Source organism: Moschus berezovskii, chromosome 22 (genome assembly GCF_049115385.1).
Source record: "Moschus berezovskii isolate FMDL1 chromosome 22, NW_MosBer_1.0, whole genome shotgun sequence".
NCBI classification, from domain to species: Eukaryota; Metazoa; Chordata; class Mammalia; order Artiodactyla; family Moschidae; genus Moschus; species Moschus berezovskii.
In genome coordinates, this window is record NC_142481.1 from 2,390,372 (window position 1) to 2,400,570 (window position 10,199).

At 46.3% G+C, this 10,199-nt stretch overlaps 2 pseudogenes; both read right to left on the minus strand.

Moving 5' to 3' along the window:
* On the minus strand, positions 1-3,109 carry LOC129546299 (vomeronasal type-1 receptor 4-like; annotated as a pseudogene).
* Positions 3,110-8,503: 5,394 nt separating this feature from the next.
* LOC129546047 (vomeronasal type-1 receptor 4-like) lies at positions 8,504-9,423 on the minus strand (annotated as a pseudogene).
* Positions 9,424-10,199: the final 776 nt, after the last annotated feature.

Below are 10,199 nucleotides of genomic sequence, written 5' to 3' on the forward strand. Positions count from 1 at the left end.
TCAGGAGCAGAACCTGGGCGTTCTAGGACCCCTAAGGAGCAGTAGGAAGGGGGAAACGGTGGGAAAACATGAAGCCAAGACGTGTGAGACCCGCACCAACCACAGGTGAAAATCATCAAGGGCCCTGATATAAAAAGTGAAAACAGAATTCAGCAGGTGGAAGATGACGGAGGTGGCCACCAGCATCAGGACGGTGCGGGCGGCTCTGGTCTCCGGGGGCATCTGTGGTGCCCAGTGGGGCTGTGAATATGCTGCATTCTCTGGCGGTGTCTGAGCAGGAGAAGCACCATGGAGCCACTGGACCAGCCCATGAGGGTCAGAAACACGGCATCAGAGAAAGACCACAGGTAGACAAAGCCTGTTTTAGAAGCCAAGGGTGAGTAGAACCACTTGCCTTGGGCATCAGTATAGTTGTGCTTGTCCTGTGGACCAGAGATGCTCACAGGAATCCAGATGTTCATTAAGAGACTGAACATCCAGCAGGTGCAGCAGGAAGGACCAGTGACCCTGGGGGCCCTTCCTCTGAGCATCACCCACTTGGCTCTCCTGGGGGAGAGAGTGAAGGACTGACAGGTGCTCAGGACACAGGTGGAGCCCAGGACGGTGCTGCGAGCCGCCCTCTGTGTGTAATACACAGACTTACACCCAAGGCTGGACAGGGGCCTCCTTGACACGAAAGCTGCCATTGTGTGGGGAACCCCAGCGGAGAGCAGAGCCAAGGAGTTGGCCACGGCCATGTGGGTGACAGCTGTCTGCAGGGGTCTCTGTTTGTGGCCAAGCAAGACTGGGGAGACATTACAGAAGAAGAGGATGGCGTCAGCTCGAGCCCCGTCCCCAACCTGTAACAGAAACAGGGCTTTCAGAAACGTTGCCCCTGATTCTTTCTGGGGGGAGCGTCTTTCTGAATGTGGGTTTAGACACGCTGGTGGCTCAGACAGTAAAGAATCCGCCTGCAGTGCAGGACACACAGGTTCGATCCCTGGGTGGGGAAGGTCCCCTGGAGAGGGGACTGGCACCCCACTCCAGTATTCTGGCCTGGAGAATCCTGTGGACAGAGGAGCCTGGTGGGCTATGGTCCACGGGGTCACAAAGATTCGGACACAACCGAGCAACTAGCACTTTCGCTTTCTCACATCCTTCTGGCCACACGTGGAGAGGGCTTCAGAGCGGCCCGGCGTGAAGAGCAGGGTTTGCTCGTGCAGACATGGGATTCTTATATGACCTTGTACATGGGTCCCGGACCTTCTATTCTGGAAAGAGAGACACCGTCATACTCCACAGGAGGGACTGAACCTGCAGAAGTATACCATTGACACCTATTTCACATTTTATCATTATTACTTTGTATTTCTGTTTACTTTTACATTCTGACTCCCTGCTGCTGCTAAGTCACTTCAGTCGTGTCCGACTCTGTGTGACCCCATAGACGGAAGCCCACCAGGCTCCCCCGTCTCTGGGATTCTCCCGGCAAGAACACTGGAGTGGGTTGCCATTTCCTTCTCCAATGTGTGAATTTCCTTCTCCCTACACAGATGTAAAACCCATGAGCTTAGAAGTCATGCCTGTGTTGGTAAAAAATACATATATATGATTGACACATAATAATAATTTAAATTCAGTAAACGTGTAGTTGGTAAACAATTGAAAGGAGACAAAAATACACGGTTGTTCTTCAGTCGCTCAGTCGTGTCTGACTCTTTTTTGACCCTGTGGACTGCGGCAGGCCAGGCTTCCCTGTCCTTCACCATCTCCCGGAGTTTGCTCAAACTCACTTCCATGGAGTCAGTGCCTACACCATATTTATAATTCATTTTCATCCTCCCTACCATTATCATGCATGAAGAAAACTAAAAACGCAGACTAATATACATATTACAGGGTTATGGAACTTATTAAAATTTTCAGAGAATATAGTTCCAACTGTGGAGAATTCTAAATTATACATTGATGTGATAGTATGCAAAACACCCATCATAAAATCGGTAGCACTCTGTCTAGGCAGGTTGCTAAAAGTCCCTCAGATAATCTATTTGGTATGGAAAATAACCTTAGTTTGCAAAGAATTTTAATTATCAATAATTTTGCGGGTCTTGACTTGCTGAGAAGTCTGTCTGTGGAGAGATTTTTCTAGAGCAGTCTGCAGCTTGCCTCAGGTTGTATGTAAAAATAAACACTTCAGTCCAAACATCCAGGTGTATACCTTCAATAAGTACAATTTTTGCTTGTCAATTATGTCACCCGGAAGCTAATAAAATACTTTGGTTGTTAGACACAACACAGAGACAGATTGCTTTACATCTTCATTAGTTTTCATTTTTGTAAAAATGAGAATCCTCCTAAACTTGGAAACAAATATGATAACTAGTCTTTTTTTGTTAAGATTTTTTTTTTTATGTGGACCATTTTTAAAGTCTTTTTTGAATTAGTTACAATTGTTTCTGTCTTTATGTTTTGGTTTTTTGACCTCAAGGCATGTGGGATGCCTTAGCTCCAGGACCAGGGATGGATCCTGTACCCCCTGCATTGGAAGGCAAAGTCTTAACCCCTGGACTGCCAGGCGAGTCCCAAAAGAAAGATTTTAAGGAACAATCTAACTTTATACATCCAGGAACTAAAAGGAAAAAAAAAAAACTAAGCCCAATGCTCACCAGAAGGAAAGAATTAACAAAAATCAAAGCAGACGTAAACGAAATACAGACCAGAAAAATAAAAGCTCAGGAAAGAGAAGAGTTGGTTTTACGAAAAGGTAAACTCTCTGCCCGGTAGGAATGTGAGGGATGATTACAACATTCAAGGTCAGGCGCCTAACACATTTCCTGTCTTACTAGTGTTTCTTGTCCTAAGTCTAGCTGAATTTACTTCCCTTTGAAAAAAAAAGAAACACATTTTCCTTTTGTCACAACGATTCACACCCCCCCTTTTTCCTGGACCCGCTTCTTCCCGCTCCTTCACCTGTCTTTCTCCTTCAGAGTCCAGCCCACTTGGGTTCACTGGCTCACAGTCACCTGATCATTGCCGATGACCGTTTCTGATTCGCGCTCTCAGCCTCAAGATCGGGTGGGAGGGAGGTGGGAGAGGGGCTCAGGATGGGGGACGCATGTCCACCCATGGCTGACTCATGCCAGTGTATGGCAAAAACCACAGTGTTGTAATGAGCCTCCAATTAAAAAAAAATTATAAAAAGAAAACTTGAAAGAGAAGTTAAGATACTAGAAGAAGCAAAAGTGGGTAAGATCATTGACGTAAATACAGATGTTACCTTGGGAAAGAAGCTGAAATTCTTGCTCCATTGGAAAGAAGATGAGCTTTCTTTCTTTAACATCCCACTGTTCCTTTGCCCACCTCCCTCTAATGCTGCCGGTGAAATGCATGTCAGTCTATGAGGAGGAAGTGATTTTCCTGTTGCACACTGACACCAGAGAATTTGAATAATAAAATGTCATTTGCTAAAAAAAAAAACAAAACAAAAACCGAAATCTATGCTTTTTTTTTTTTTTGCTTTTGTTTTTACTCCACCTCTCTCTTTGGGCTTCCCTGGTGGCTCAGATGGTAAAGAATTTGCCTGCAATGCAGGAGACTCATGTTCAGTCCCAAGGTCAGGAAGATCCCCTGGAGAAGGGAATAACAACCCACTCTTCTTGCCTGGAGAATCCCATGGACAGAGAAGCCTGGCGGGCTACAGTCCATGGGGTTGCAAAGAGTCGGACGCGACTGAGCAACCAACACTTGCTCTTCCAATATGTTGAGAGTCGTACCGGGACAAGTACAGCTCACCTTGTTGACTAATAGATTCTCTGCCCATAGTGTCTGGACACTGAACATCCTGTGAGCATCCACTACTGCCATTCCACAGCATCTCCAACAACAGAGGGAGGAAATACAGGACTTATGGATTCTGATCTTTGCTTTGAATTATAATTACCTGTGACTTCCATGGCATTCCTAGAAAGCTACATTTCACTGTGGCCCCAGTCGTAACAGAGAAGAACAAGCCCACCCTCATGTTGGATCTCTTCCTTTAGCTCTGATCTTTGTGGCCTGTTGCCTGTGCTCAGCTGCACTGGTTTGAGAAGCAACGCTGCCTGCATGCGTGCCAAGTCACTCCAGCTGTTTGCGACCCCGTGGACGCTCAGAGTGAGGCAGGGCCAGCCTGCATCCTGCACAGCCTCAGCTCCAAAATCCTCTCCCGCTGGAGAGCCTGCTTTCCCGGTTCCTGCCCTGAGACCGAACACAAGGGAGCACTCACCTGCCGGCACTTGGCTTCACACTCTGTGCAGGGAAGTGTCAGTCAGGATGGGCCCCAGTTATAGGGACAGGGTCCCTGGGCCCGCTCTCCCCACAGAGGAGCCATTGTCATGTCATCTGGAGCGGAGGTGACACTGTCTGCATGGAGAGTCTGGGGCGTCTCCAGTGGGCAGGTCTTACACCCAGTGCTCGTCACCCTCACCCACGCCTGGGGACTAGTGACAACTCCTGGAAGTTATTGAGAAGGGCCATGTGAGCAGCTGAGCAGAGGGCAGGGAGAATTTTCTGTGTTCCCTGTGGGAGAACCCAAGTTTACAGTGAAAGTCATGACCGGGGGAGGGACACTCACAGTGCACCAGGGCTCCCGTCACTGTTTCCTGTTGGGCATTTTCCTTCATGTCTCACTTTTCCAGACTGTTCCAAAGTGTGTTCTCACTGATCATTAGCAGGGGATCTGGAGGCTGGGCCTTCTCCTGAGTTTAAGTTCTTCAGCCCTTTCTATTTATGGCCTCAGGTCTGTTTAATCTGGAAAACGCCCCCTTTGAAGCCAGAGTTTCCCTCCTCAGAATCCTCAGGTCTCCCTTGTGTCCACATGACTCTGTAAGGACTTTGTCATTTGTTCTAAGTCACCCATGGAGCCCACTCCTCGAGTCTGTAATTGGACCTCCAGCCCGTCCCTGTGTTCTAGTCCATGAGCCTGGTAACATGCGTTCCTAGACGTGCACACAAGGGTTAGCAAGATGAATTTATTAGGACAATATTAGAGAGACTTTAGAATTCTTTGAGCTGATGGTTGTCACGATCAGTTGCTTGTTGGAGATTTAAATTGGTGTTTGGATCCTTGAAACCTCCCTTAGGTGCACAGTAGGCCTGGGATCATTCCCCCAAGGGAACACGGAGGAGAAGGACCCATCAGGCTCCTCTGTGGAGAATCGGTGCATGGAGGCAGCAGACACGTGCACATTTCATGAACATGGGTTTTCCAGGATCACCCAGGCAGACAGAGCATCTCCTGCTCCTGTGCAGTTGTACACTCGTGGCCCCTGTCTGGGACAGTGTGCTTGATCCTTATTTTAATATGCTGAGTGTCTTCACCATGGGACGTTGCTTGACACAAACACAGAGAGATAGTTTGGACCTACTATGTGCTATCGACTAGGAAATGATACAAAAAGAATTTCTAATACCCTGGATCCTGATATTTGAAACCCACAACTCATCAGCAGACTTCTAGCTGAGCTGGTGGAAGTGTCCAGATCTGAGCCGTCCAGGGGGCCACTGAGCTCCTGACATGGGCTTACCTGGACTGAGGGGCTTGGGTGTAACACACACTCCGGATTCGCCTTCTGCAGTGAGGTGCTCCCGTGTTGGGTGCATATATATTTACAGCTGTTTCATCTTCTTTGTGGACTGATCCTCTGGGCATTATGTAGTGTCCTTCCTTGTCTCTTGTGACAGTCTTATTTTAAAGTCTATTTTGTCTTAATCAGTGTGGCTACTCTGACTTTCTCTTGATTCTCATTTGTGGGGAGTATCTTTTCCCACCCTCTCACTTGTGGTCTGTGTGTCTTTAGATCGAAAGTGAGTGTTTGGTACAGCATGTGTGTGGTATGTTTCTTTATCCATTTGGGTTGCAGCATTTCAATTCTTACACATTCTTTGAAATGGTGATACTAGTTCCAACCAGAATATAAGAGTTTGGGAACCCGTACGTAATGACTAGAGCATTCTATACAAAGAGTTGCACATTAAGACTACCTATTTTAAAAATGCAATAATAAATATGCCACATTTTCCTAAAAGAGAATATTAGAGAAAAGGAACTCAGAAAATAGCGACTAGGATAAAACAGGAAACAAAGTCCCAAGATTCTGCTCGACAGTGATGAAAACTAAACGTTTATGTGGCAAACAGGAGTGGGCACCTTCTACTATTCCTTCCTGTGACCCCATCCATCAAGTCAGTGATATTTACTGAGGGTCAAATATGGAAGGAAAATCCAGGTTCAAAGATAAAGCAACCCATTGTACAATATTGATAATTATGTGTGGCATCACAGCACATTAAAGAAATAGAAGTGAAACAAAGATACAAAAGAGTGTAGAAAATCACCTTCCCTTTCCAGGTTTCATATCATCATCATGAAATAAAGTCTCCCCACCACTCAGGGGTGATATTTATCGGGACCAATACTGGAATAAGTGCCAATCAATGTACATCAAGGTATTAGTCAAACTAATAGGGAATAAAGTGTGTGGACACACTTCAAATGCTCCCGAACAAAGGACAATTCTTTCAGAGAATTACACTGTCCAAAAGAGTAACTGACTTCCTCAGTGAATATTTCTTGAGCTGTTATTTCACGGTTTGACTTTCAGATCTCTCAAGGCAGTGCCAACATTGATTTACCTTCTAGGTTGATGGGATTTTATGTAAAAATTTGGTACTGAGTACACATGTCAGAAGGCACAGGGAATTCCCTGGTTGTCTGGTGGTTGGGACCTGGTGCTTTCATTGTTGAGGGCACGAGTTTAATCCCTGGTCAAGGACTAGATCCTGCCAACATGGTCAAAACTTAAAAAAGAAAGGAAATAATTAGTAAAGAATAGAAAAAAGGTACAAACTTTCCTTTATAAATAATAATAATTATGGAGAGGTGGTATACAAGATGTGACAACAATACTCTATTGCCTATCTGAACGTCACTAAGAGAGCAATCTTAAAAGTTGTCCCCACAAGATGAATCTTTGTAACTATATACAGATATGGTATTAACTAGACTTGTGATGTTTTGCATTCTATACAAATACCCAAAGAAGGGTACTGCCAAAGAATGCTCATACTCCTGGACAACTGCGCTCATTTCCCATGCTGGTAAGGTTATGTTCAAAATCCTTCAAGCCAGGCTTCAGCAGTATTTGAACTGAGAATTTCCAGATGGACAAGCAGGGCTTAGAAAAGGCAGAGGAACCAGAGATTAAATTGCCAACGTCCGCTGGATCACAGAAAAAGCAAGGGAATTCCAGAAAAACATCTGCTTCTGCTTTATTGACTATGCTATATCACAACAAACTGGAAAATTCTTAAAGAGATGGGAATACCAAACCACCTTACTTGCCTCCTGAGAAACCTGTATGGAGGTCAAGGTGCAACAGTTAGAGCCTTAGATGGAATAACAGACTGGTTCAAAACTGGGAAAGGAGTATGTCGAGGCTGTATGTCATCACCCTGCTTATTTATCTTATATGCAGAAAACATAATGCGAAGTGATGGGCTGGATGAGTCACAATCTGGTATCAAGACTCCTGGGAGAAATATCAATAACCTCAGATATGCAGATGGCACCACTCTAATGGCAGAAAGCGAAGAGGAACTAAAAAGTCTCTTGATGAAGGTGAAAGAGGAGAGTGAAAAAGTTGGCTTAACACTCAACATTCAAAAATGAAGACCATGGCATCTGGTCCCATCACTTCAGGGCAACTAGAAGGAGAAAAAGTAGAAGCAGCAGCAGGTTTTGTTTTCTCGGGCTCCAAAATCGCTGCAGATGGTGACTGCAGCCATGGTATTAGAAGATGCTTTCTTCATGGAAGAAAAGCTATGACAAACCTGATCAGCATATTAAAAAGCAAAGACATCACTTTGCCAACAAAGGACTGTGTAGTCAAAGCTATGGCTTTTCCAGTAGTCATGTACGCACGTGAGAGTTGGACCATACGACAGGCTGAGCACTGAAGAATTAATGCTTTCAAATTGTGGTGTTGGAGAAGACTCTTGAGAGTCCCTTGAACTGTGAGGAAATCAAACCTGTCAACCCTAAAGGAAATCAACCCTGAACATTCATTGGAAGGACTGATGCTCAAACTGAAGCTCCAGGACTTTGTCCTGATGTGAAGAGCCGACTCACTGAGGAAGACCTTGATGTGGGAAATATTGAAGGCAAAAGGAGAAGAGGGCGCAGAGGATGAGATGGTTGGTTCCCATCACCGGTTCAATGGACATGAATCTGAGCAAACTCTGGGAGACAGTGGAGGATGGGGAAGCTTGGCACGCTTCCACCGCAGTCCGTAGGGCTGCCAAGAGTCAGATACAACTTAGCGACTGAACAACATCAACACACGGATACTGTCTTATCCTATTGTACAACCAAAACCTCTGTAATGATATGTGCTAATTATACTGCCAAATAAACAGTGCTCAGTAGACAGTTATAAAATAGAGAACTTGTAGCTAATATTTAAGCTTCTTCATATTTACTATTTCAGCCATGATGCCTAAAAACCCAAGAGCAGCACCTGTGAGTTCTAGGATCCCTCAGGAGCAGCAGTAGGGGGCTAACAGTGGGGAAACAGGAAGCCAAAATGTTGGCAGTATGAAGCAACGATAGACGAAAATCTAAAAATGCAGCAACACAAAAAGCAAAAATGCAATCCAGCACGTAGAAGGTGACAAAGGTGACCACCAGCATCAGGACGGTGCGGGCGGCTCTGGTCTCCAGGGGCATCTGTGGTGTCCATTGCGGGTGTGAATATGCTGCATTCTCTGGCGGTGTCTGAGCAGGAGAAGCACCATGGAGCCACTGGACCAGCCCATGAGGCCAAGAAACACGGCATCAGAGACAGACCACAGGTACAGAAAGCATGCTTTAGGAGCTGAGGAGGAGCAGAACCACTTGCCTTGGGAATCAGTATAGTTGTGTGTGTCCTGTGGACCAGTGATTTTCAGAGGAACAAGGATGTTCATTAGGAAACTGAGCGTCCAGCAGGCGCAGCAGGAAGGACCAGTGACCCTGGGGGCCCTTCCCCTGAGCATCACCCACTCGGCTCTCCTGGGGGAGAGAGTGAAGGACTGACAGGTGCTCAGGACTCAGGTGGAGCCCAGGGCGGGGCTGCGAGCCGCCCTCTGCATGTAATACACAGACTTACACCCAAGGCTGGACAGGGGCCTCCTTGACACGAAAGCTGCCATTGTGTGGGGAACCCCAGCGGAGAAAATAATCAAAAGATTGGCCACAACCATGTGGGCGAGAATCACTTCTGTGGGTCTCGTCTTGCGGCCGAGCAAGGTCGGACAGATGCTGTGGAAGAAAAGGATGACATTGCCCAGAGCCCCAACCACCATCTGTAACAGAGAGATGGTTTCCAGAACCACCTCCCCTGGGTTTCTCAGGGCATCTCTGTGAACAGACGTGGACAGGACGTCACAGTGTCCCGGAGCGGAAAAGGGGCTGAGCTGGTGCTGACATCAGCAGTCTTCTTACACAGTCAAAGTGGAAAAGGATTCTTGCATTCTCTGTCTCCTGAGAAGAGAGACACTGTCAAGCTCCACAGGAGGGGCTCAAGCTGGAGAACACACGCCGGGTATCAGTTACAGTGTCCCACTTACTATTTCGTATTCATTTCTGCTCACTTGTATAAGCTGATGCTCCACTAGCCTGTGAGGTCCAGGAACTTGAGAACCATGTCTCTCTTGATTAATAACATGACTGACCAACGCATGCATCCGTGCACGCCAAGTTTCAGTTGCGTCCAACTCCTAGTGACCCCATAGACTGTAGTCAACCAGGCTCCTCCGTCCATGGGATTCTGCATGAAAAATACTGAAGTGGGTTGCCGTGCCCTCCCCAGGGGATCTTCCCGACCCAGGGATCGAACTCAAGTCTCTTATGTCTCCTGCATTTCAGGCGGGTGTTTTACCGAATAGCACCACCTGGGAAGCCCTGGCTGACCAATAACTGGTGTTAAATAATATGTCCTGAATAAGCGGATTACAGGTGATGAGAGAGAAAGACAGTGATACACTCTTCCCCTTCAGAATGTATGATCATTCTGACTATCATAGTAACATATTAACTTTGAGAAATGAAACAATATTACTGAGATTGTAGGAGAGTCTGACTAAATTTCATACAGTTGTCGCTGAACCAGTTGTCCACTTTGGAGAACTCTCAGCTCATC